Raw genomic sequence first — 26221 nt, 5'->3', positions numbered from 1 at the left:
AACATATGTAGTCAACAAAGAAGGCATGACTAGGTTTCCCTGATGCTCCCATTACTTATTTGAGGTTTTTATCTAAGAGTTTGGGGGATTTAGAATTTCCAGCTGGAAGAAAGAAAAGTTTGTCCTAATTGTATCTTTCTTTGAGAACTATTGTGAATATGATGGAAGAAAACTGACCATCAGTGTCTATAGTTCAGTCTTTCAGCAGCAATGAAGCTCTCATTGTACCATTCTACTTCTAATTTTAATTTAAATTCCCTGCCATTATATCACATCTCCTAAAAGTTAGAATTTACTTTCCCCTTTCCTCCTCAATGTGCCCCAACTTTATCCCCCCACACACATACCGAGTGCTGTCATTGCATGTGTCTCAGTAAAGTGCCAACCCATTACACAATTTACATCAGAAGGCTAGTAATAAATTAGGATCTTCTCCAAGGTCATTTATAAACTCTCCGATATCTGGGAAAGTGCTTAGAGAAAAATAGGTAGATAACTCAATCTGTTATGTGGATCTAAGGAGACTGTGCAAATACCTCATTTCCATAACAACATTGTACTCAGTGTCCCAACATAATGAATGAATATAGTATGACTGAAGACTAAACAGAGGCTAATGGTAAATGCATTAATTAGCGACCTGTTTACACTTCTCCTTGGAAGGATGGCCATTTGTTACAGCTTCTGTCATACAAGAATACTGACTGAGTTTTGGTCTCCTCTCTCGGAATGCATATCAATTTGTGAGATTCTCCTACATTATCATCTGCTGACAGGCATTAATGACACTAATGAAGGCAGGAGACCTTGATTCAAACACACAAATGATTAGAGTTGATAAGAAATATATGAACAGGGCCCTCACTAATGAATGTATTAATGATGCAGAGATGGAAGTTTAAAAAGGGGTGTCTAGACATGTATTTATAGCACCTCTACCTCCTTCAATCAAAGATAATTCTTCTATCTCTTTGATTTATCCATTTCTTAGTTATATACCTAAGGAAGCAGAATAATCATGTTCTGGTAAAAGAAATCCGGAAAAAAGAGAATAGATCCAGCTCTATTCAGTTAATGACAATTATAAATGAGAATATTTCATGAAATAAAAAGATTACCACCTCTTGTCTTAGGAAATATGTGGTGATGGATGCAAATTAAAGGGTTTATTCAGAGCGGAAGGAGGATTTACTAATCATGCCCAAACCTAGTTGAAGTCTTCTAGTTTAGAAAAAGATGAGGGTATTATTACCAATTTGCCTCCCACATCATTGATTTCTTAGGTGACTACACCCTTGATAAATAGTCCCATCTTAGTGATGGAACTGGTATGTGTTGACATTTCTGTTAACAATTTACATTCTCATTATCTTTTTTATCATGTTTGAATGGCCAAATCCTTCTATTTCTGATCCAAAGAGGACAACGGGACGCTAAAGTTTGCACAGGTTCAAGCCCTGTAGTTATTCAACTGTTTGCACTGGCTTGACCAACTCGTAGATGGGTTTTATTGAAGACATAAATCAATACAGAATGCCAAAACAACTGGTTGGAGCAAACAGTTAAAAAAAAAAAAAAACTGGTTTGTCCAGTGTAGTAAGAAATTAACAAAGCCAGTCACATTATTAAATTAGTCTTTTGCTAATTACTTTTTACCGAAGAGGCCTATCACTTCAAGCGAAGTGCTCAGACTGGGGGTTCTGAGTAGGTATAATCATATTCGACAGTGAAAAATACATTGGTTCTATCGAGTTGCATTATCAACCTGAGAATTCCAATAATTAAATTGTGGATGTGGCTATGTATTCTGAGGCATAAGACAGACAAAGAGGTCTCTGCCATCTTTTAAGTGAAAATTTATTCTCTTAAAACTTTAAAAATTGCATAATGTCACACAAGGGCCCCAGAGTGAAAGCAGAGAGATTGCATTTTTAGAGAGTGATTACCCACTTAGGCTGTTAGACTTTTTAAGGAGTCTGTTTTAATAGGAATCTGGTTTGAATTAAGAATAAAATGGAGCTGTAACACACAAGAGGCCTAATACTAGCCCTCAGTTTGGTCTCAGAGCTAAGAGACAGATGGTTTCCCATTGCCTCTCAGATGCTTATGTTATAAGCATGTTGCTTCTTTCATTCTGCTGAAAATCTGCATGCTCTGCGATCACACGATTGGGCAGGCCCCCAGAGAATATGCAGGATATGGATAGTTTCCAGCTGCCTCTTGTTGCCTTTGTGTTACAGATCCATATTTTTAAATCATAACTGGGACTCTCTCCACTCAGGGTCCTGTTGCCTCTGGGTCCAGTCACGAGTCAGCAGGCAGCAAATAGGGTTCAGCTACAATTCAGAGCTTAGAATCAGAACCAGAAGATCTACTGTAGCCAGATCCTGAAAGCTGCAGGGCAAAGCTGATGTTGGGTATTAAGTCACAACTCCAACTGCCAAGGTGCTTGGCATTGTAACAAACAAAGCAGTCCTATTTTCAAGAAATTTCACAGTTACTAAGTAGCTAGCTGGTAATGGGACAGTTCAGTCCTTACAGCCACACTGGGTATGCAGTGCAAACCATGTTGACTCATTTATTTATCCCATTATTAGTATAAGGAATACATATGGAACATCCATTATGTGCCAGGCATTGTACTGGGTCCTAGGACTACAGCAGTGAAGAAGACAGACACGGTTTCTGACTTCATAAGATTTACTTCATTTGAGGTAGAGTCAATGTAGTGTAGAGGTTAAGGACTCTGCGGTCACAGTACTTGAGGTGTAAATCCTGGTTTTTCCACTTACTGGCTTTGTGACCTTGGCATATCACTTCCCCACTTTTTACGTACCGCAATTTCCTCAAAATTTGTGATTTTAAAAAATTACGATAAAACCAATACCAACATACCTCATTTTATTGTGCTTTGCCTTATGGTGCTTCACAAAAATGTTGCTTTTTTTTTTTTTTTTTTTTTACAAATTGAAGGTTTATGGCAACCCTGCATTGAGCAAGTCGACTGGTACCATTTTTTCAACAGCATTTGTTCACTTTTTGTCTCTGTGTCTCATTTTGGTAATTCTTGTAACATCTCAAGCTTTTCCTTTATTACTAAAATATCTATGGTAATCAGTGATCAGTCTTCTTTGATGTTACTATTGTAATTGTTTTTGGAGTACTACAAACTGTACCTGTACAAGACAGTGAACTTAATCGATAAATGTCTGTGTTCTGACTACTCTACAGACCTGCCATTTCCCTGTCTCTCTTTCTTTTCAGGCCTCCCTATCCTCTAAGATACAATAATATTGAAATTAGGCCAGTTAATCACCCTACAATGGTCCCTAAGTGTTCAAGTGAAAGGAAGAGTCGTACATCTCTCATATTAAATCAAAAGCTAGAAATGATTAAGCTTAGTGAGGAAGGCATGTTGAAAGCCAAGACAGGCTGAAAGCTAGGCTTCTTGAACCAGTTAGCCAAGTTGTGGATTTAAAGGAAAAGTTCTTGAAGGAAACTAAAAGTGCTACTCCAGTGAACACACAAGTGATAAGAAAGTGAAACTGCCTTATTGCTGATAGAAAGTTTAGTGGTCTAGATAGAAAATCAAACTAGTGAGAACATTCCCTTAAGCCAAAGCCTAATCCAGAGCAAGGCCCTAACTCTCTTCAATTCTCTGAAGGCTGGGAGAGGTGAGGAAGTTGGAGAAGATGAATTGGAAGCTAGCAGAGGTTCGTCATGAGGTTTAAGGAAGGAAACCAACTCCATAGCATAAAAGTGCAATGGGAAGTAGTAACTGCTGATGGAGAAGCTGCACCAAGTGATCCAGAAGATCTGGCTAAGATCATTAAAGAAGGTGGCTACACCCACAACAGATTTTCAATGTATTTGAAACAGTCTAGGAGCAGCCAAGTGGCTCAGTCAGTCAAGCATCTTACTCGGTTTCAGCTCAGTTCCTGATCTCAGCACAGAGTCTGGTTGAAAGTCTCTCTCGCTCGCCCTTGACCCTCCCCCCACTCATGTGCTCACTTGCTCTCAAACAAACAAGAAAATCTTTTAAAAAAAGAAAAGAAAAGAAAAACGGTCTCCTGGAAGAAGATGTCATCTAGAACTTTCACAATTAGAGAGGAGATGTCAATGCCTGGCTTCAAAGCTTCAAAGGACAGGCTGACTCTCTTGTTAGGGGCTAATGCACCTGGTAACATTAAGTTGAAGCCAATGTTTGTTGACCATTCTGAATATCCTAGGGATCTTAAGAATTATGTTATATCAACTCTGTCTATGCTCTATCTATGGAACAATGAAGCCTGGATGACAGAATATCTGTTTATGGGTCAGTTTATTAAACATTTTAAGCCCATTGTTGAGACCTACTGCTCAGAGAAAAAAAGAAGATTCCTTTCAAAATACTACTGTTTGCTGAAAATGTACCTGTTTACCCAAGAGCTTTAGTAGAAATATACGAGATTAATGTTGTTTTCATGTCTGCTAACATAACATCCATTCTGCAGCCCAAGATCAAGGAATAATTTCAACTCTCAAGTCTTATTATTTAAGAAACACACTTGGGATGCCTGGGTGGCTCAGTCAGTTAAGCAGGTGCCTTCGGCTCACATCATGATATCAGGGTCCTGGGATGGAGTCCCACTTTGGTCTCCCTGCCCAGTGGGGAGCCTGCTTCTCCCTCTGTCTGCTGCTCACCCCGCTTGTGCTCACTGGCTCTTTCTCTCTCTTTGACAAATAAATAGATAAAATCCAAAAAGAAAGAAGAGAAGGAAATAGATTTTATAGGGTTCTAGCTGCCCTAGATAATGATTCCTCTCATGGATCAGGGCAAAGTAAATTGAAAACCTTCTGGAAAGGTTTTACCATTCTATAGGCCATTAATAGCATTTGTGAATCATGGGAAGAAGTAAAAATACCATCATTCACAAGAATTTGTAAGAAGTTGAGTCCAACCCTCATGGATTGACTTTGAGGGGTTTAAGACTTCAATATAGGTAGATGAGATGGAAAAGCAAGAGAACTAGAATTAGAAGTGGAGCCTGAAGAGTGGGAGTGAATTGCTGTCATCTCATGATAAAACTTGAATGAATGAGGAATTGCTTCTTATGGATAAACAAAGAAAGTTGTTTCTTGAGATGGTAACTACACCTGGTAAAGATGCTGTGATCATTAAACTGGTATCAAAGAATTTAGAATATTACATCAACTTGGCTGATAAAGCAGCTACAGGGTTTATAAGGACCTATTTGTTTTGAAAAAGAAGTTCTACTGTGGGTAAAATGCTATTGAACAGCACCACACGCTACAGAGAAATCCTTCATGAAAGGAAGAGTCCATCAATGCAGCAAATTTCATTGTTATTGTCTTAAAAAATTGTCACAGCCACTCCAACCTTCAGAAATCACCTCTAATCAGTCAACAGCCATCAACATTAAGGCAAGAGCATCTATCAGCAGAAAGATTATGACTCGCCAAATGCTCAGATGATGGTTGACATTTTTTAGCAATAAAATTGTTTTTCCTTCTTTTAAAAAGACAGAAATTGTGTGTGTGAGCAGGGGAGGAGGAGGAGAGGGAGAGAAAGAATCCTATGCAGGCTCCACATTCAGCAAGGAGCCCAATGTGGGGCTCAATACCATGACCCTGAGTTCATGACCTGAGCTGAAATCAAGAGTTGGAGGCTTAACTGACTGAACCACCCAGGTGTCCTGCAATACTTTTAAATTAGGATATGTACATTTTGCTATATAATGCTACATAATGCTATTATATACTTAACTGACTATACTATAGTATAAACATAACTTACATATGCACTAGGAAATAAAAAATTCATTTGACTGACTTTTTTGCAATGTTTGCTTTACTGTGGTGGTCTGGAACAGAACCCGCAATATCTGATGCATGCATGTACCTAACTCAATGAGTTGGTATGAGAATTAAATGGATTAATGTATGTTAAAAACTTAGAACAATGTCTGTCACACGGTAAGCATGGTAAGCATTGGATGTTCTTAACTATGCTCTTCAGTGTCTGCTAATCATCTTGGAAACAATCCAAAATCCATAACTAATTGCTTCCAAGATATAGCATTATTCATCTTACCACACACAATGAAGAGTCTCCTACTTTTTTTTTTTTTTTTTTTTTTTTTTTGGTCAGAGAGAGAGAAAGAACAGGCACAAGCAGGGAGAGCAGCAGGCAGAGGGAGAAGCAGGCTCCCTGCTGAGCAGGGAGCCCTAACCCAGGTTTCTGGGATCATGACCCAAGCCGAAAGCAGACACTGAACTGTCTGAGCTACCCAGGCATCCCGATTCTCCTATTTCTGAGGTATAGGGGTCAGTATAACTTCAAGACCTGCTACAATTAAACTCCTAAAGCAAATCTGCCATGTCTTGGCCTCCATTACCTCATCTGTACATGAAAGCTTATAGCTGGATGATCTAGTACGCATGATTTAAAACACTAGATTTGAATACTGGTTCCATTACTTACTAGCTGTATGGTTATGAGCAAGTTAATCTTAAGAGCTTTTCTTTGTCTTTGGTATTCTGCAACTTCCCCATGGTGTGTCTAGAAAGCAGATTTGCTTTAATTTGTTCTACTCTGGATTCATGCCTCCAGAATCTAAAGACATGTCATTCATCAATTCTGCAAAATTCTCAAGCATTATCTCTTTAAAAATTGTCTCTTCTCCCATTCACTCTACTTCTTTTTTTGGAGCTCATGTTAGACATATGTTGGACCTTTTAAATCTATCCTTTATGTCTCTTACCCATTCTTTTTAATTTCATGTTTTTAATTCTCAACCTTTCTTTAAAGGTCTGAAAGAGTGATTTTTTTTAAAATTTATTTGACAGACACGAGATCACAAGTAGGCAGAGAGGCAGACAGAGAAAGAGGAAGGAAAGCAGGCTCCCTGTGAGCAGAGAGCCCGATGCGGGGTGACCCCGGGATTATGACCTGAGCCAAAGGCAGAGGCTTTAAACCACTAAGCCACCCAGGTGCCCCTGAAATAGTGATTTAAACACAAACACAAAAATATCAAGACATACACCCTTAGTAATTTTGATTTAAAAACTCTATCAATTAATTTAGTCCAAGAGACAATTCAGTCAAACAAATAGTTGGGCTAATTTTTTTTTTTTTAATTTGACTAGTCATCAGAGTAAACTAACTTTTCTAATGTCCTAAAGATGGCCATAAAGAAAATGGACCAGCCTGGGATTTCAGAAGTTATTCTCAAATCAAAAAATAATTCTCATTCTGGAAGAGTACATAAAAATTATAAGTTAAATGGATATGCTTTCAACAATAATCACTCATTTCCCATGTTACAAGTTAGGAAAAAAATTGCTAAAGCATTAAGAAACAAGTTTGTACTATTGTGACACACTACAAGGGAAAAGAGCCAAGATGGTATTTTCCAAGTTAATTATTTGCTTCTAGAATGGAGAAAAACCTCTTAAAATATTTTATAGGCATCAAATTTCAACACAAGACTTTATTTTAAAAATTATTAAGGGGCGCCTGGGTGGCTCAGTGGGTTAAGCCTCTGCCTTCGGCTCAGGTCATGATCTCAGGGCCCTGAGATCAAGCCCTGCATCGGGCTCTCTGGTTGGCAGGGAGCCTACTTTTCCCTCTCTCTGCCTGCTGCTCTGCCTACTTGTGATCTCTCCCTCTCTGTCAAATAAATAAATAAAACCTTTAAAAAATTATTAATATAAAATTTATTAAGTATCTTCCTATAATGTGCTTCACACTGTATATCATTCTGAGGCTAAACAAGAAATCTAAGACATGCCTCTCTCCCTAAGGTATTTATGGTCTTATTGGAAAAACACAGGTTAACCATGTAAGAGAGTGAAGAACAGATAAAGGAAACTTTCAGCTAGTATCTGCTATGGGTTAGGCACAGTCATATCTAATCCTCACCAAATTCCTCCAAGATGTGTTGTTTATTCATTCACTCACTCACTCATTCATTCATTTACCCGTTTAAATGATGTAGGTATGCCCAAGGTCAAACCATTAGCAAGAGAACAAGTTCAGATGGGGTGCCTGGGTGGCTCAGTCAGTTAAGCATCTGTCTTTGGCTCACTCATGATCTCAGGGTCCTGGGATAGAGCTCTGAGTTGAGCTCCCAGCTCAGTGGGGGGTCTGTCTCTCTCTCTCTCTCCCTGCTCCTACCCTCTGCTCATTTAGGTATGTTTTTTCTCAAGTAAATAAATAAAATCTTTAAAAAAATTTTTTAATTAAAAAAAAAAAGTACAAGTTCAGATTCAAACAGGTCTAATTCCAGAGTCATTATTTTCACTATATCCCACTGCCAAATGGTTAATTAAATCCAACAGATTAAGCAAATTACACTGACAAGTCAGTATAGGATATGGTTGAATTTATGGAATTTGGAGTCAGACTGATCCAAGTTCAAAAAACAGCTATGTGACTTTGGCCAAGGTCCTTAACCTTCTTGAGCCTCTTTCCTTATCTGCAAAATAGGTACTGTAATTATCCCTACCCATAGTGTTGTAATGATGAAATAGAACAATGTGCATTAAATGGTTCACATAATGTTTTCCATAGTAAAAAAGAAATAGCAAGTATTATAGTGAAACACTGATTAAAATAATATTTTTAAACCCCAAACTAATTTTTCCACTTCTGCATTCTAAGGGAGGAAGTATATTTCATACCAGTAGGGATATATTCCCTTCCCCTCACAGAGCCTGTTGGGAAGAGAGAAGAAAAATGTATTTCATAGCCTTTGCCAGTTCTTTTGTGCTGTGAAAGTAAGGGGCTCTGGAAAAGATAGACTGCTATACATAAAAGATATCTTGAGTATACAAAGGGCAGCCTTAGGCAATAAGAGGTGTAAAGCAAAATTGCTCTTAGTTTAACTTGGCAATGTAAAACTTCATCGACCTAAATCTTGAGTTGATATCTGAATAACATAAATAAGAAATGTGTGAGTTCAAAGAGGGGCAGATAGATAGGAGGCCATCTGTGACATGCCATTCTGGCTACAAAGGAGAGACCCCGTTCTTCACTGATTCATGAACATGGCTTTCAAACCTTCCTAGGTAATGAGGGACGCCTGGGTGGCTCAACTGGTTAAGCAGCTGACTCTAGATCTCGGGTCTTGAATTCTGCATCATGAGTTCATGCCCATGTTGGACTCCACTTTAAAAAAAAAAAAATTTCCTTCCATCAGGGAGCAGTAAGAAGCTGTTAAAAAGGAGCTAGAATAATCAGAAAGGGTCATCTGAAGGAGGTGGGTTTGGGGTCAGACCTTAAGGAGTCCATTAGACTCAACATGCAGTGGGAAATGGGAAAGAAAGATTCCAAGAAGAAAGGTGAAAATAGAAATAATACCTCAATGAGTCTAGAAAATAACTCTGCCTAGAAAATAACTCTGCCACACAAAGGGCCTTCACTGCCTCTTAAATACAATTATTAATGTGGTCCCAATCTCCTCATGACTTCCACATAGAAGGAATAATGATCTAATGATCAAGCAGCTCTACCTGGGACAGGGAAGAACATGAGGACAGGACTAGGATGCAAAGGGACACCTCTCTCCGAATGTAGGCTTGGCAAATTGCCCTCATACCGGGGCACAAGCTGGGTTATACACAAGGGCTATTTAACCAATGCCTTCTTCTCAGTCCAACATTCTGACTTTTATTGGGTAACCTTGCTGGGTTATACTTGAGAGAGGGTAGTACCACTGGTCATATTTACTGAATCCACTAGTATTAAGTTTGGCTGCATGTAACAATGGTGTCTTAAACAAAAAAGAAGCTTATTTCTCTCTCATGAAGAGAAGTCTGGAGATAGACAGTCTAGGACTGCCGTGGCACCTCCACAGCCATCACAGGTCTCCGCTCTGTCTTGCTAGTCCACCATCCTAAGCTTGCAGCTGCCTGTTCCAAGATGGCCGTCCAAACTCCACGAGGAAGTAAGAAGGAGCAGAAGGGTTTACCCTTCCCTTTAACTCTTCCTAGATATCTCACACAACACTTGTACTTATATCTTGTTGGCCAAAATAATAAAAATGATAGCTAGTGGTTCTAGAGTGTTTACTATGTGCTAAGCACTGTTCTAAGGGCTTTATCAATATAAACTCATTTATTCATCACAGAAACTCAGTACAGTAGGTACTATTACCATATCATTTTCCAGATGCAGAAACTGAGGCACAGAGAAGCAAATTAACCATTAGTAAGAGATGAAGCAGAGATGTGACCCCTACATAGCCTGATTCCAGAATCTGTGTGTCTAACCACAGTGCTACATTGCCAAAACAAGCTGGGCATCGCCTAGCTCCAAGGAGGACTAGCAGTCTTTTTATTGTGTAGCAATTAAGTCAGCAAAATATTGAAGGTTTCTACCAAGGAACGAGGGGGAAACTAGTATTAGAAAGCAAATAGCAGCCTCTGCCACACCTATGTCAAAGGCTCAAGATAAATTCTGTGAAAGCACTTTGCAACAGAGTTAAGAGCCAGTAGACGTATAATGCAGGTAAAGCATGTTGCCCTTTCAGTTCCCAGAGAAGGATTATATAAGCCTCTGGGAATTCTGGACTATTTCCTCCTAAGTTGGGCAAGGAAAACGCTAACCGACATTCTTTTGTCTCTGCAATATAAAAATGTGAAGGTGGTGTTTGGTAGGGATTCCTCAGAAAATCCCCTATATTTGTACTTTTTATTTTTTTAAGATTTTATTTTGATTTTCACTTCACCCAATGTGGGACTCGAACTCACAACCCTGAGATCAAAGGTCGCATGCCATCCAGGAGCCCCACATAATCCCCTTTAAAGGGAATGTAGGCCTTTGCAAAGAAAAGTCACGTCATGAGGAAATTTCTGTCATCACTGGACTGTTCCTTAAAGCAGTTAAAACCTATAAGCCTCAGACATACAGCCGGCTGATAAAAACTGACTGTGTGACAGCAGCTTGAATTTAGATACTGTATCAGTAAGGGTTCTTCAAAGAAACAGAACCAACAGGATCTATATATATGTATATTAAGAGATTTATTTTAAGGAATTGGCTCATGTGACTGTGGAGGCTGGCAAGTCCCAAATTTATAGGGTAGGCCAGCAGGATAGAAACTCAGGCAGAATTTCTCTATCACAGTCTTGAGGCAGAATTCCTTCCTCTCTGGAAAACCGCAGTTTTTGTTCTTCAGGCTTTCAGTGGATTGGATGAGCCCCACCCACATATTGGAAGGCAACCTGCTTTACTGAAAATCAAGTAATTATGATTCTTTTTTTTTTTTTAAGATTTTATTTATTTATTTGACAGATCACAAGTGGGCAGAGAAGCCGGCAGGTGGGGGGAAGCAGGTTCCCCGCTGAGCAGAAAGCCCGATGCGGGGCTCGATCCCAGGACCCTGGGATCATGACCCGAACTGAAGGCAGAGGCTTTAATTCCATGCTCTTGGATCGGAAGAATAAACATTGTTAAAATGTCTATACTGCCTAGAGTAATCTATACTTTTAAAGCCATTCTGATCAAAATTCCACCAGTATTTTTCAAAGAGCTGGAGCAAATAATCCAAAAATTTGTATGGAATCAGAAGAGACCCTGAATCACTAAGGAAATGTTGAAAAACAAAAATAAAACTGGGGACATCACGTTACATGATTTCAAGCTTTACTACAAAGCGGTGGTCACCAAGACAGCATGGTACTGGCATAAAAACAGACACATAGACCAGTGGAACAGAGTAGAGAGCCCAGATATGGATCCTCAACTCTATGGTCAAATAATCTTCGACAAAACAGGAAAAAATATACAGTGGAAAAAAGACAGTCTCTTCAATAAATGGTGCTGGGAAAATTGGACAGCTATATGTAGAAGAATGAAACTGGACCATTAATCTTACACCGTACACAAAAATAAACTCAAAATGGATAAAAGACCTCAACGTGAGACAGGAATCCATCAGAATCCTAGAGGAGAATATAGGCAGTAACCTCTTCGATATCAGCCACAGCAACTTCTTTCAAGATATGTCTCCAAAGGCAAAGGAAACAAAAGCAAAAATGAACTTTTGGGACTTCATCAAAATCAAAAGCTTCTGCACAGCCAAGGAACCAGTCAACAAAACAAAGAGGCAACCCATGGAATGGGAGAAGATATTTGCAAATGACAGTACAGATCCACGATCTATAAAGAACTCCTCAAACCCAACACACACAAAACAGACAATCATATCAAAAAATGGACAGAAGATATGAACAGACACTTCTCCAATGAAGACATACAAATGGCTCTCAGACACATGAAAAAATGTGGAGAAAGGGGAACCCTCTTACACTGTTGGTGGGAATGACAGGAAACAACATGTGTTGGGGAAAATGTGGAGAAAGGGGAACCCACTGTTGGTGAGAATGCAAGTTGGTGCAGCCACCTCGGAGAACAGTGTAGGGATTCCTCAATAAATTAAAAATAGAGCTTCCCTATGACCCTGCAATTGCACTACTGGGCATTTACCCCAAAGATACAGATGTAGTGAAAAGAAGGGCCATCTGTACCCCAATGTTTATAGCAGCAATGACCACGTCGCCAAACTGTGGAAAGAACCAAGATGCCCTTCAACGGACGAATGGATAAGGAAGATGTGGTCCATATACACTATGGAGTATTATGCCTCCATCAGAAAGGAAGAATACCCAACTTTTGTAGTAACATGGACGGGACTGGAAGAGATTATGCTGAGTGAAATAAGTCAAGCAGAGAGAGTCAATTATCATATGGTTTCACTTATTTGTGGAGCATAACAAATAGCATGGAGGACAGGGGGTAGTTAGAGAGGAGAAGGGAGTTGAGGGAAATTGGAAGGGGAGGTGAACCATGAGAGACTATGGACTGTGAAAAACAATCTGAGGGTTTTGAAGAGGCGGGGGTGGGAGGTTGGGGGAACCAAGTGGTGGGTATTGGAGAGGGCACGTATTGCATGGAGCACTGGGTGTGGTGCAAAAACAATGAATACTGTTAGGCTGAAAATAAATTTAAAAAATTTTAAAAAACAAAGAATATCAGCAAAAAAAAAATTTATTTATTTGACAGATCACAAGTGGGCAGAGAGGCTGGCGGTTGGGGGGGGAAGCAGGCTCCCCACTGAGCAGAGAGCCTGATGTGGGGCTCGATCCCAAGACCCTGGGATCATGACCCGAGCTGAAGGCAGAGGCTTTAACCCACTGAGCCACCAGGCTCACCCACATTACATTTTTTTACCTTACTTTTGTTGATTATGAAACAGAAGTATCATACATTGATATAGTACTATTTGAGCCACCCAGGCGCCCCAGTAATTATGGTTCTTAATCACATCTTCAAAATACCTCCACATCAACATGTAGACTGATGTTTGACCTAACAGCTACACACCGTCGACTAGCCAAATGGACACATAAAATTGACTATCTTAGATACCAATGCCATGTAGGAAGTGTAAGTGTTTCATCAGCTTTTAACTATATATCTTTTAAAAAGGACTAGTGAGTTCATTTTGCATAGGATTCCTAGCCCATGAATGCCTGGGCAGCCTTACCCCTAAAACAAGTGGTCACCTGCTCCATATGATCAGGCCTCCAGGCTGTTGCTGTTGGGTTCCTCCCAGGCCACGCCTACTTGTCTCTATAATGGTAGTTATGTGGGATAGCACGCAAGATCTGGTTTCTCTAGGACTACCTAAGACATAAGCCACAAACCCAACCAGTATTGCCAATGCTCAACATGCTAGGACCTACTGATAAAACATGCTATACGCCTTCTAGCCAGAGAAGAAAGATCCAGCTCCTTCTCCTCTATCAGATCACCCCACACCCTGTTTGGAGTGGTGAACAACCTTATTTGTTGTTTGCCTGGGAAGCGCCTCCCAACCTTTCTTCTCCACTAGGTCTCTTGAGGAAACAAAAATGGCCTTAACCAAAGTCTGCTTAGATTTATATCCATACTCTGTGAGGCTGTGCCTATGTTAAGGTCCATTCATCTAGAGAGAGTGCCTGCTTTACTGCCTCTAGAAACTAAAAAAATTAACTTCAGCTTCTTTGCAAATTTTCTTAGGAATACTTTTCTCTAAAGAAATCTTATCCCCAAATCTACTACTACTTTATCTAAAACAGATAAAGGCAAAGTTTCTGTGATTTAAAATAGAGGGTCCTCCCCTAACTTCTCTTGGCTCCCCATTCATCCTGCCGCCATAGGGGCCCCTATGGGAGCTTCTCAGAACCCCTAGGGCTCTGCCAGGGAATAGTTTAAAAAGCACAATGAGGGCATCTGGGTGGCTCAGTTGGTTATGCAACCGCCTTTGGCTCAGGTCATGATCCGGAGGTCCTGGGATAGAATCCCATATCAGGCTCCCTGCTCAGCAGGAAGCCTGCTTCTCCCTCTCCCTGCCACTCCCCCTACTTGTACTTTCTCTTCAACTTCGAAGCCCTTCTATCTGTATCCTCGGGCAGGTTTCCAGCCTTTTTTAGGCATCTAAAAATGGAATGATAATACTTTCCTCAAACACTTCTTGGTAAGATTATATGTAATAATGAAGTTTTTTTTTTTTTTTTAAAGTTCTACGAAAGTTAGGTATCACTTACTGCAAGGATGATTTGGAAATCAAGACCACGTGTGAACGTAGAGTGCTATCCTTCAAGCTGCCCCCAATGGCAAAAGAAGATTCTATAAGAGCATCTCGGCCCATGAACCTTCTAGTGGGGAACTGGCCAGATCAGCCACTACCTCCTGATTTGTATGTCTGAAATGAAACAACATTGAGCTCAAGAAACTTGTCTGGGTTAGCTGAGCATCTGGCACATTTTGTTTCCATTTGAAGAAGCTGATCAACTGAGGAAGGCTAAATAAGTTTGTGAAAAAAGATTATATAAACTTAAATGACTTTATGGTAGGATTTATCAGAGCCGTAACATGAACAATGAATCTCTAAAAGCTCTAAAAGGGCTTTATAGCATGCAGCATCACAAATTTATTTAACAACAGAACACTTTTTTCTTTTCTTTTCTTTTTTTTTTTTTTTGAGATTTTATTTATTTATTTGACAGATTACAAGTAGGCAGAGAGGCAGGCGGGGTCGGGGGTGGTGGAGGAGCTGGCTCCCCGCCCAGCAGAGAGCCCGATGCGAGGCTCCATCCCAGGACCCTGGGATCAGGTCCTAAGCCGAAGGCAGAGGCTTTAACCCACTGAGCCACCCAGGCACCCCTAGGACACTTATTTTCTATTAATTTTTGGAGGGAGAAAGAGAGAGAAGCAAAGGGAGGGAGAGGGAGAGAGAGAATCCCAAACAGGTTCCAATGCTGGGCTTGATCTCAAGATCCTGAGATCATGATCTGAGCTGAAATCAAGAGTTGGACACTTAACTAACTGAGCCACCCAGGCATCCCAACAACACAAAACTTTTTTTATTAGCAGAACCACAATTTCCATTTCATAGAACACTTCACACAACATAGTTTAAGAATCGGTACATCACAGACCTCGTTCAACTCTGTTATTTTATTGTTACTGTTTATTAGAATGTCTTACCATTTCTACCTACCACTTGTGTTTAATCCTGAAAGGTTGTAGAAGATCCCCAGAATGGCTGGTGTATCATTAGAGAGCATCACAAAGTGTTACATGACCTTTCCCTAACTAAATTTAAAATGCCAGCTATAATTGTACTAGACTTGAAAATGAAACTGGAATGTTTCAATTAAAAACTGAACACACAAATAGAAATTCAAGAATCAAGAAGGAATTAGAGGCTTCTTGACAAAAGGCACCTTCTAAAATAATGACCTTATGCTTTTCTTCAGCAATCATTCCTCAGCTTGGAATGGGCCTAGTCAGAGCTCTTCTGGAAACAATGCCTATGTCTATATATGCCATCTAGCTTTCTAAAGAGTGCTTAATGTCACCCAAACAATCAGGGGTTCTCTGCAGCCACTTTAGGGGAAGTATAGAACTCACCTTTTCTTTTCAAATTCTTTTACACATTCAGACCCAATCGTTGACATAGGTAACGTCATTTCTGCCCAGCACACCTGTGCCATGCCTGACTTCTAGAGAACTAAGCAAACCCCATGGGGTGAGGGGCTGGACCCCCAGGAAAGACAGACTTGCAGGTGCACTGGTTTTGGTAGCACCCTGCCAGCAAATATCAACCATTTTTCAGCCCACCAAAATTTGTATGAGGCTATTGCCCCTCCCAACAGAACCATGAACACTATAATGAGAGGTTTCTAATCTGATCATTCTATCTCTTAATTTGGTAAAGGAGCATGATGGTTGCCCCGTGGCAACTACTGCACTCCTTCTTGTCCAGTGGTTCTCAAACTTGAGCCCGCATCAGAATCCTCTGAAGGACTCCCTGCACCCAGATTGCTAGGTCACATTCCCAGAGTCTCAGAGCCAGTGTCTACATGGTATTGATATCAGCCTGGCAATAAGCTTCTCTCCATCCCTGATGTAAACAGTCCATGGGCTATACTCCAATATATTATCATCCTGGACACATCAGTCAACTGTTACTAAGTAAGAACTGATGCCTAACTAAGGCCAACTCAGACCCAAACATAAGATTTCTTCAGATGTGGAAAACTAAAGAAGAAGGGTTATGACACAATTTACCCACAGGCTCACTTTCTAACAGCGGTATAATCGCTTTATTAAGAAAATGCATTGTGGATATGTTAACTTATCAAGACAACAAAAATATTAACGCTTACTTTTTTTTTTAAGATTATATTTATTTATTTGACAGAGATCACAAGTAGGCAGGGAGGCGGGCGGGGCGGGTGGGGGGAGGTAGGCTCCCTGCTGAGCAGAGAGCCTGATGTGGGACTCGATCCCAGGACCCTGGGATCATGACCTGAGCTGAAAGCAGAGGCTTTATCCCACTGAGCTACCCAGGTGCCCTATTAACACTTACTTTTTAATTACAAGCAACCCATTACTTACTGAAACAAAAAACTAAAAGAATTAGGAACTCCTGAGTACAAAGTGAGCCCCTTGTCTTTATTGAAATGCTATAATAAGGTCTATTTACCTAAACACTTTCTTTTTTCCTCCCTTCCTTCCTTTCCTTTAGAAAAAAAAAAAAAATCTGAAGGAAGGCCACGCTCTTTCTTAGTCACATCTGGACTCTTTTGGGATCTTCTCAGGGCACCCAGCCCTACCACCTGAGCCTGGAGATTGTCATTCATTCAGCAAATATTTCTTGGGCATCAGTGACGTATCTGACACATCACTAGGCACTGAAGGAGAATGGTGATCGAGAAAGACAAATCCTCACCCACCTGGAGCTTATTACATTCTAGAGGGAGAGATGTACAAGTAACGAAGCACTTACAAAACAGAGGAAAGGGTACAGGGAGATCACATCAAAGGAACGTCCAACCCAGACTTAAAGGTGGGGCTAGACAGTCAGATTTCCCAAAAGCCAGCATCAGCCTAAACGAATCTTGAAAGATGAAGGGAAGCCGAAGGAATGACAGAAAGAACACAACAGCTTTTAAGGAACTGAAATATTAACAGGACACGGCATGTGATGATGGGGGGGGGGGGGGTAGGGCAGACAATGTGGAAAGGAAAGCAAGTGACAAGACTGAAATGAGGAACGTTGCTTCTTTACTACCTTTTGCTTCCGTGTGAGGTTTCTTACCTTAGAGTTTTGTTCCATCAGCATTGGGCAATAAACTACGAAGGAAAAACACAAATGGGGGGGGGGGGGCTACCTGGTTCACAGAGGTAGGTACCCCAGGGGCCCAGTCTGTGCTGCCTTTCCCCTCTCTTCATTCAATGAACCACTCCTCCTCCCCTCCAGCTCCAGGCACATGGCCCAATTTGTGGCTGCCATGCTTTTTACATGATTCAGCATCCCCAGTCATAGTAATTGGATGAAAAGTGAATGCTGGTTCCACAGCTGGCCGTGGTAGGGTCCCATGCTCTTGGTGATTAGTCCGGTGGTAGGCACACAACCCAAGACCAATCCATCAGAACCCTTCCCCGGGTTTTCTTAGACTGGAGCTGGCAAGGAAGAACCCCTTCCTCTCTGGTCAAAGAGCTGTGAGTCCGAGAGCTCAGAGCTAGCCGCAGCCAAATGCACCACCGTGTGGAGAAGCCTGTCTTTGGTACAAGGAATGAAGCCAACACAGAGAGAAAAGCAGAGACAAGAAGCTGAGAGAGGGTCCTGATAGCTTTTCAGCCTCTGGTTTTGGTCCCTAAGCCCAGCACTGAAGCTGCCTTAGTTCTATCTTTCCCAAGGCCTGGCTGGTCAGCATTGTCTCCAGACCTGTGGGCTACCAGGTACTCTTCCTACAAAGTCTCTTTTAACGTAAGCTAGTTCCACTTGGGTCTTTGTCCAATGCTCGTGTGCCCTCCGTTCAGCATGTTCCCTTGAACTGCTTTTCCCAAAATGGTATGGAACAGTCGTGGACATGAAGCTTACTTCTAACTTGTTCAAGAGGGTTTATCCTTTTTTTTTTTTTTTCCTCATTTCCTTACATCTTTACTCACTTTCTCTCTTCTGAAGATTTAGAAACCAGCAACAGAAACAGAATCAGGTCTCACACAGGACTGAGAAGGTCTCCTCGTGTCTGCCTTCCTTACTGCCCTCCTGGCAGCAACCACTGCTCCATGGAGCCAATTAGCTATTTCAGGGTGAAGGAGAAAAGGAGTAAAGTAGACCTTTTCCGAGAAGCTTCCCACATGCCTTCTAGCCTCTGGCTTAAATCATCTGAGTCACTCAGTACTCTACCCTAACAGGATGCCCAAGTTACAGGAGAAAGGAGGTCAGTGAGCGAAGGGCACAACAAAGATGTCCAATAGAACAGAATCCACTGTTGATTCCTGCACGACACAGCAAAAACAGAACTCACTGTCTCTCTCTCTAAATTAACTCCTAGTCCCAGCTCCCTTCTTCTTTACCTTAGCATTCACCTAGTCACCCAAACCTGAAATGTGAGATTACCATTGTCATTAATTATCATTAATTTCCCAATCTCTATCAAACCCTGCAGCCAATGAGATACCAATTTCTACCAATTTGTTTGTTTGTTTGTTTGAGGCATCTTTTAGATCCATTCTTTCCTCTCCATTCTCACTGCCAGAACCCATATCCAGGACCCATCACTTCCTTTATGACCAATCTCTTAGAGGATCTCTCTCTCTCTCTTTCTCTCTTTTTTAAAGATTTTATTTATTTGTATTTGAGATAGAGAGCATGAGCCAGGAGTAGGGGGCAGAGGGAGAGGGAGAAGCAGACTTCCTGCTGAACAGGAAGCCCAACACAGGGCTCAATCCCAGGACCCTGAGATCATGACCTGAGCCAAAGGCAGATGCTTAACTGACAGTGTCACCCATCTTAGGTGACTATGTCACCTCTCCATCACCTTTGACCAAGGACAGCTCCCTGACTCATTCTAGCCAGTGATCTAAGATAGAGCCTGGCACAAAAATAGGAACTAGGACAATCAGAGCCTCCCTCAAGAATTTGGCCTAAAATTATTAGAGGGAGAGGGGAAGGGGGGAGGGGGTGGGGGGAGGAGGTCAGGAAGAGCAAGAGCTGAAGTTGAAAGGGTGCCCAGAGAGAAGCCATGAGGAAGAGTCAGAACTACAAGGGAAAAAGGAGAAGATTGGAACCCTGATGGGTCATACAAGCCAAAATTATAAGGAAGCCGAAATGATGAGTAGAACAGAAATTGTAAAGTAGAGAAAAGAAAAGAGAACATGAGCACAGGGGAACATCAAGGCAGTGAGGAGAGAGGGAGACTAGAGCTAAGGAGTGCTCATGGCAGACGACTAGAGTTAAGTCTCCAAGTCCTGCTGCTCAAGTCCCTGAAACTGCCATGGCTCTGAGCATGGTTCACATGAGGGCCCACTGCACTCTGCTGCCCCCCCATCTTTGAGTCCCTAAAATCCCTTTCTCCCTTAGAGCTCTTTTACAATAGTCCCCAACCCTTTACTGAATTTGAAAGAGTCTCTATCCCGTGCAGACCAAAGAGCCTAATGAAAATAGTTCAAATCAAATCTTGTCTGGCTTCTGAGATACTCATTATCTGTCCCTCTACCCGCATGCTTATTCAGCCCCCCAGTCCCACAACTCTTCAACAAGGACCATCCACTTCAGAAATATCAACCTTGCTGACCCATCGCTGCCTGGCAGTCAGTCCTATCTCCATACTTTTGCTGACCCTTCTACCTCAAATGCACTCACTTCTCTTTACCCTACATCCTCCAGGAGGACTCTCCTAGCCTCGCCAGCCCGCATCACTTCCCTACTAAGCCCTATAGTCTGAATCACACCGTCTAGCACCCCATTTTATGCTGACCTATATTTTTCTCTATCTATTCCAGGCTTTTAAAATCTCCCCAGTTGGCTCTTAAACTCACGAGGAACAGGAATATCTTTCATATTGTTTTCAAGTAGCCTATGGTAATGAACACAGTAGATATTCATAAGTATTTGTTGCTTGAATAGTATCTACATGAAGCACTAATAGTCCAAGAGACAGATCATAGAACCTCATTACTACAAAACAATCACTAATGAAAAGGCTGCATTAATGGGGCCAATGCTGAATGTGTGGTAGTTAAGCTAAAACCCCAAAGAGAAGGGCTCAGCTCCAAGTGAGGCTGCTTTCAGGCCCATTGTTCCTAGTGGCAGAAGTACCTATTTTCTCCAGCAGGGAAGAGAGTAGAGCAAAGGCCTGAGCCCTGAAAATGTTGCCAAATTGCTTGATATTAGCCAAGATCTCTCCATCTACTCTAGGGGAAAGCATACAAGTCTGACCCTATCCTCCTCTGAAAACAAGCACCTCAACACACAGGCCAGGGAAATGCCAATCTTTCTTCTCATTTCATTCTGGCAGCTTGGGTCCTGGGCTGCCCTTCCCCTAGAAAAGTGCTCTAGCCTCCTCCTCTGAGGACAGCTGCTTTTCCAGGCTGGCCTCAAGTCACCTTTGAACAAGGCCACTGCTCAGCATGGGTCTTTTAAATATCAAGAGATGCTGAACGTTCTTGTTAGAAACTTTCCCTCAATCACAGTATTTCAATACAAGAGAAATTGTGGCTCTACCCAGTGTCATTTCCAAAATTGATAAGGGACCCATGCATCAGCAGTGGCTATTTTGACACTCCATTATGAGTCATAAAATCTCGATTCAACACCCACGTTCTCAGCCCAAGCTATTATTTATTCCACGGGTTCGGCATGAGGTCTCAACTAAGTACAAGATAATCTGCTTCTGAAAAACCATAGTTAAGAAAAGGGCAAGTTTCTTGTCATCCTCAGAAACTGATATGCAAAAAATAAATCTGACTAAGAACATGTGGGCGGGAAGGTACATGGGAAAATGGATTTAAGAAAAACTTCTCCCATGTTACCCACTCAGAAGCTATTACTGAGCTGTGCCTTTATTTCTTAGTTTCCTGTTTTTGCTTATAGCAGATAAAAACTTGATGACAATGATCTTAATCTTCCCTGTCAGCCTTCCAAGCTCATGGTGGTGGCAGGGTGTGGGGTGAGAAGAGAGGGTAGAAATTGTTCCCATCTTCAGGCAGGAAACCAAGGTTCAAGAAAATGGACTCCAACAACAGGAGGAAAATGCAGATGGTCCCCAGAGGCTGCTGTGCAGACATCTAAAACCACCTCCAGACCTGGGACAGGGAAAGCACATTAGCAAGGAGTCTGGATGGAGGTGCAGACATGTGGAGACCATGAGTCTGTAAAATGCAGATGAGAAATGTTAATAGACTTAGAGGGGGTATTTCCTTTGCCTAAGTAGCCCAGGGTTTGAAATTCCAACATTACAGGCTCAGTCATTTCATTCATTTATTCGTATATTTGCTCCTTTTTCCCTGGTGTCTTCTTTTAAAAAGGCAAACATTCATAGAGGAGATTACATACAATCACTGACATTTTAGTGTGAATTAATCTATCAACTTTTTTTTAACTTTTTTTTTTTAAAGATTTTATTATTTATTTGACAGAGAGAGATCACAAGCAGGCAGAGAGGCAGGCAGAGAGGCAGGCAGAGAGAGAGAGAGAGAGAGAGAGAGAGAGAGAGAGAGAGAGAGGAGGAAGCAGGCTCCCTGCTGAGCAGAGAGCCGGATGCGGGACTCGATCCCAGGACCCTGATATCATGACCTGAGCCGAAGGCAGTGGCTTAACCCACTGAGCCACCCAGGCGCCCCTAATCTATCAACTTCTTTTACTAAGTATATACAGAGAGAAGAGGGGGAGAGAGGAATAGGGAGGAAGGAAGGGAGAGAGGCAGGGGTGGGCGGGGAAGGAAGGGAAGGAGGGGAAGAAAACCAAAGTCATGTTTTCCAGGCTCCTAAAAATGAATTCACGATCATCTCTGCCAACTCGAGAATATCAGGATAGGTGTCAGAGATGGAAAGCTTCACTTTCAGTTCCTTCTGTGTCTGGTCAAGGCACCTGCCAGCTATCTGAGTCCTTATATGTTTGGAGGGATGCAGATGAAAGGAAGATCAATAGAGAAGTCTTCATGGTTCCAACTCCTCCCCGCTCCAAAGCCCACCACCATTGCGTTCCATAAAACTGCCTGAGCCACCAAGACTTCATTTCTATTCCCTCAGCCTAGAATGCTGAGTCCCAGCTCACTGCCTCAGTACTGGCTATCCCCTCTGCCAGAATGCTATTAGTCCTCCTGCAATTTATATAAATTACACATGGCCTCCCCAGGCGGGCCTTTCTTACCTAGCACATGTCTACTCTAGCACCTTGCCAATTTCTTTTCTTTGTAACACTGGTTAGTACCTGATCTTATCTGATCACCTTTCTTTACTTGTTTAATCTTTTCTCCCCTCCATACCACCAAATAGAATTTCATGAAAATTTCAAGAATATTATCTGTTTTGTCCACATGTGAGCCTGGAACAGTATCTGGTCCATTAAAAAGCACTGAGTAAATATTTATTGAATAAAGGAAAGGATGAGTAGATGAACAAAGGAGTCTCTACTTTCAGTCCCAGCCATAATGGTTGTTCCCATGACATTAAAAAGATACTGCTCAGAGGGGGCCTGGCTGGCTTAGTCAGTAGAGCGTGCAACTCTTGATCTCGGGTTGCGGGTTCATGTCCCACTTGGGGCTAGAGACTACAATAAGTAAACTTATAAACAAACAAAATCTTTTTAAAAAAGATACTGCTCAGCATACGAAAAGATACTCTACACCACATGCATCAGGGAAATGCAAATCAAAACAACAGTTAGATAACACTACAGACCTATTAGAAGGGCCAGAATCTGGAACACTGATATCACCAAATGCTGGTAAGGATGTGGAGCAACCAGAACTCTCACTCACTGCTCATGGGAATGCAAAAACAAAACATACTCTTATGACATACAATCCAGCAACTGTGCTCCTTGGCACTTGCCCAAAAGAAATGAAAATGTATGTCCACACAAACACCTGTACACAGATGTTTATAGAACTTTATTGGAAGCAACCAAGACATCCTTCAATAGGTGAATGGTTAAATAAACTGAGGTGTAGCCAGACAATGGAATATTATCCAGTGCTAAAAAGAAATGAACTGCTGGGGCACTGGGTGGCTCAAGTCAGTAGAGCAGGCAACTCTAGATCTCAGGGTTGTGAGTTTGAGCCCCACGTAAGGTGTAGAGATTACTTTAAAAATAATAAAACTTTTTAAAAGCAGCACATGTGAAGCACAGAAAGAACAATGGAACAGAAATAAGGCAGGAGAGTGAAAAGTTATAGGCCCTCATGTTTGACAACCAAATCATGCTGGTGCTCTAAGACTTGACAAGGCAGTCACACCTACAAGGACCTGTTTAACAAAGAGTAGGTAGAGGCCTCTGGGGAAAGGCCATAGAGGTGTTCAGCATCCGGAAGACCTGCAGAAACCAATGGTTAGGACAAAGTGAGCCAGGAGCCAGAGAGCAAACTAGTGTGCTAGGCTCAAGGAGACCCAGGTTCAGAGGTCAGTCCCTGCCCTGATCAGGAAGTTTCTTAGATGTTTCCTACAGCAAAAGAAACCAGGATAAGGAAGTAAGGAAGTAAATCAGCCTAACTCCAGTAGGGAACATAAGGCGGAGGGTAAAAAATAAAAACATCAGCAAATTCTACAAAGAGTTTTGTTGAAGACCACCTAAAATGTGAATCTAGAGAAAGAAGGCCATGGGTGGGGGGCATGGAGGGGGTGGAGGAGTGCCCTTCAGAAGTTTCTTGAATGCAGAAACCAAAGGTACTGGCAGTTATTATATGACTGGGCTCCAAAGAAGGACCGACCCCTGGAGGGGAACGGCTCTGCCCTGCGGCACCCTGGGAAATGCTTTGTGATCCTCCTGGAGCATGAGACCAGGAGAGGCCTCTAAGGAGCTATGACAAGGCCATCTCCCACTCACCTCCCTACCTCCCCTGCGAGATTGGTATAAGACAGTTTCTCATCACCTCCCCGGCTCTGATGAGGGGGGATTTTCTGCTTTGTTTCCTCAGAATATAAAAACTGCCTTAATGTATAATATATAAATAAACTATTAAAATGTTACATAACCATAAAGTATAAATATGCTTTATGAAGTTATATATGCATATATTCTGCAGAATATACGACTACTTAGTGGCAGCCTAGATCAGACTTCAACAGCGTGTCCCACAACATGCATGGCAGACATCTGGCTCCTTTTGTTTCCATGTCATCCTTTCTAGTGTGGGGGACAAGGACCACAGTAAGCTGGCATTTTAGGCTTATTCTTCTTTTCACTGTCTATGTTAAGTACAAAACCATCTAACTCTAAAAGTGGCTCACTGTACCCTTACCAGTGGAATCAGTCAGGCCTTGGCCTTGGCCTTGTCCTTGAGATTGACAGGTATCAGGCAAAAAGATAGGTTATCTAATTTGTACCATGACGTTCGTTGTGAAGGATTTCTCTGCTGGGCAGTTTGGGTTAAAACATTCTGATATGTGTTAATCCCATCGGAAGAAATGCAGAGGTAGTCCAAACCTACTGCTCAGACCTTAATCACCAGGTCCCTGCAGACACACCTGCACTTTGAAGCTATCAGCCATTTGCTATAGGAAGACAGGGCATCCCAGCAATGTCACCTCAGGGGCCCCACAGCCACTGTCCTTAGAGAATCACAACACTTCATGGTGATCAAGACCTCACTTAAGCAAGTGTCCCCTTCACTCATCTCCATCCAGTGAAGACACAACCATTTGTAAAATTCTGAGGAAAGATCTGCCACCTCTTCCCTCAACTACTGCTATCCTTAATCTACCAGGGCATTTTTATTTACTTGAGTCTTACAGGATTCTCACACCAGAGGGGGCGACCAGCAAAGTCCCTCCCTGTCTCCGTGAAGGCAGAGAGCCCAGTGCTGAACCCCTGGGTGGGGGGGGGGGGGCTTGCATAATATAGGTTTTGATTTTTTTTTTTTAAGATATTTATTTATTTATTTGAGAGAGAGACAGTGAGAGAGAACATGAGCAAGGAGAAGGTCAGAGAGAGAAGCAGACTCCCTGTGGAGTTGGGAGCCCGATGCGGGACTCGATCCCGGGACTCCAGGATCATGACCCGAGGCGAAGGCAGTCGTCCAACCAACTGAGCCACCCAGGTGTCCCCATAATATAGGTTTTGACTCCCAAGAATTTACACTCTAAGAAGCAATCAAATTGAACCACAAAAACAACCACTTAGCTATACAATATAGGGCACTATATAATAAAAAGTTGCAAACCAAGGGTTACAGATGTGAAGGAAGAAAGGAAAATTTCCTTCCAATTTAAGGGATTAGGAATGACATGATGGAAGGGATAGCATGGAGTTGGGCCTCCAAAAACTAGATGAAACTCCAATAATCAGAGAAGGGAGGAAAACTGAGCAAACAGGAATGATCAAACAGGAAAAGTTAAAAGGCCCTGGAATACAGAAAACTCTGGAAACACAAGACAATTTTAAAGATTCTATCAAGAAGGAAACAACGGCTTTGCACACATTAGACCAGATGGATCTCACAGATATATACAGAACATTCCATCTGAAAACAGCTGAATACACATTCCTTTCAAGGGCACAGGGAATATTCTTCAGGATAGATCATAGGTTAGGCCATAAAAACAAGCCTCAGTAAATTTAAGAAGACTGAAATCATATCAGGCATCTTTTCTGGTTACAATGGTATGAAGGATGGATCAATTACAAGAAAAAAAACTGGGAAAAACACAAATACA

This window comes from Mustela lutreola, chromosome X (genome assembly GCF_030435805.1).
Source record: "Mustela lutreola isolate mMusLut2 chromosome X, mMusLut2.pri, whole genome shotgun sequence".
Classification (NCBI taxonomy): Eukaryota; Metazoa; Chordata; class Mammalia; order Carnivora; family Mustelidae; genus Mustela; species Mustela lutreola.
This window is presented reverse-complemented; position numbering follows the sequence as displayed.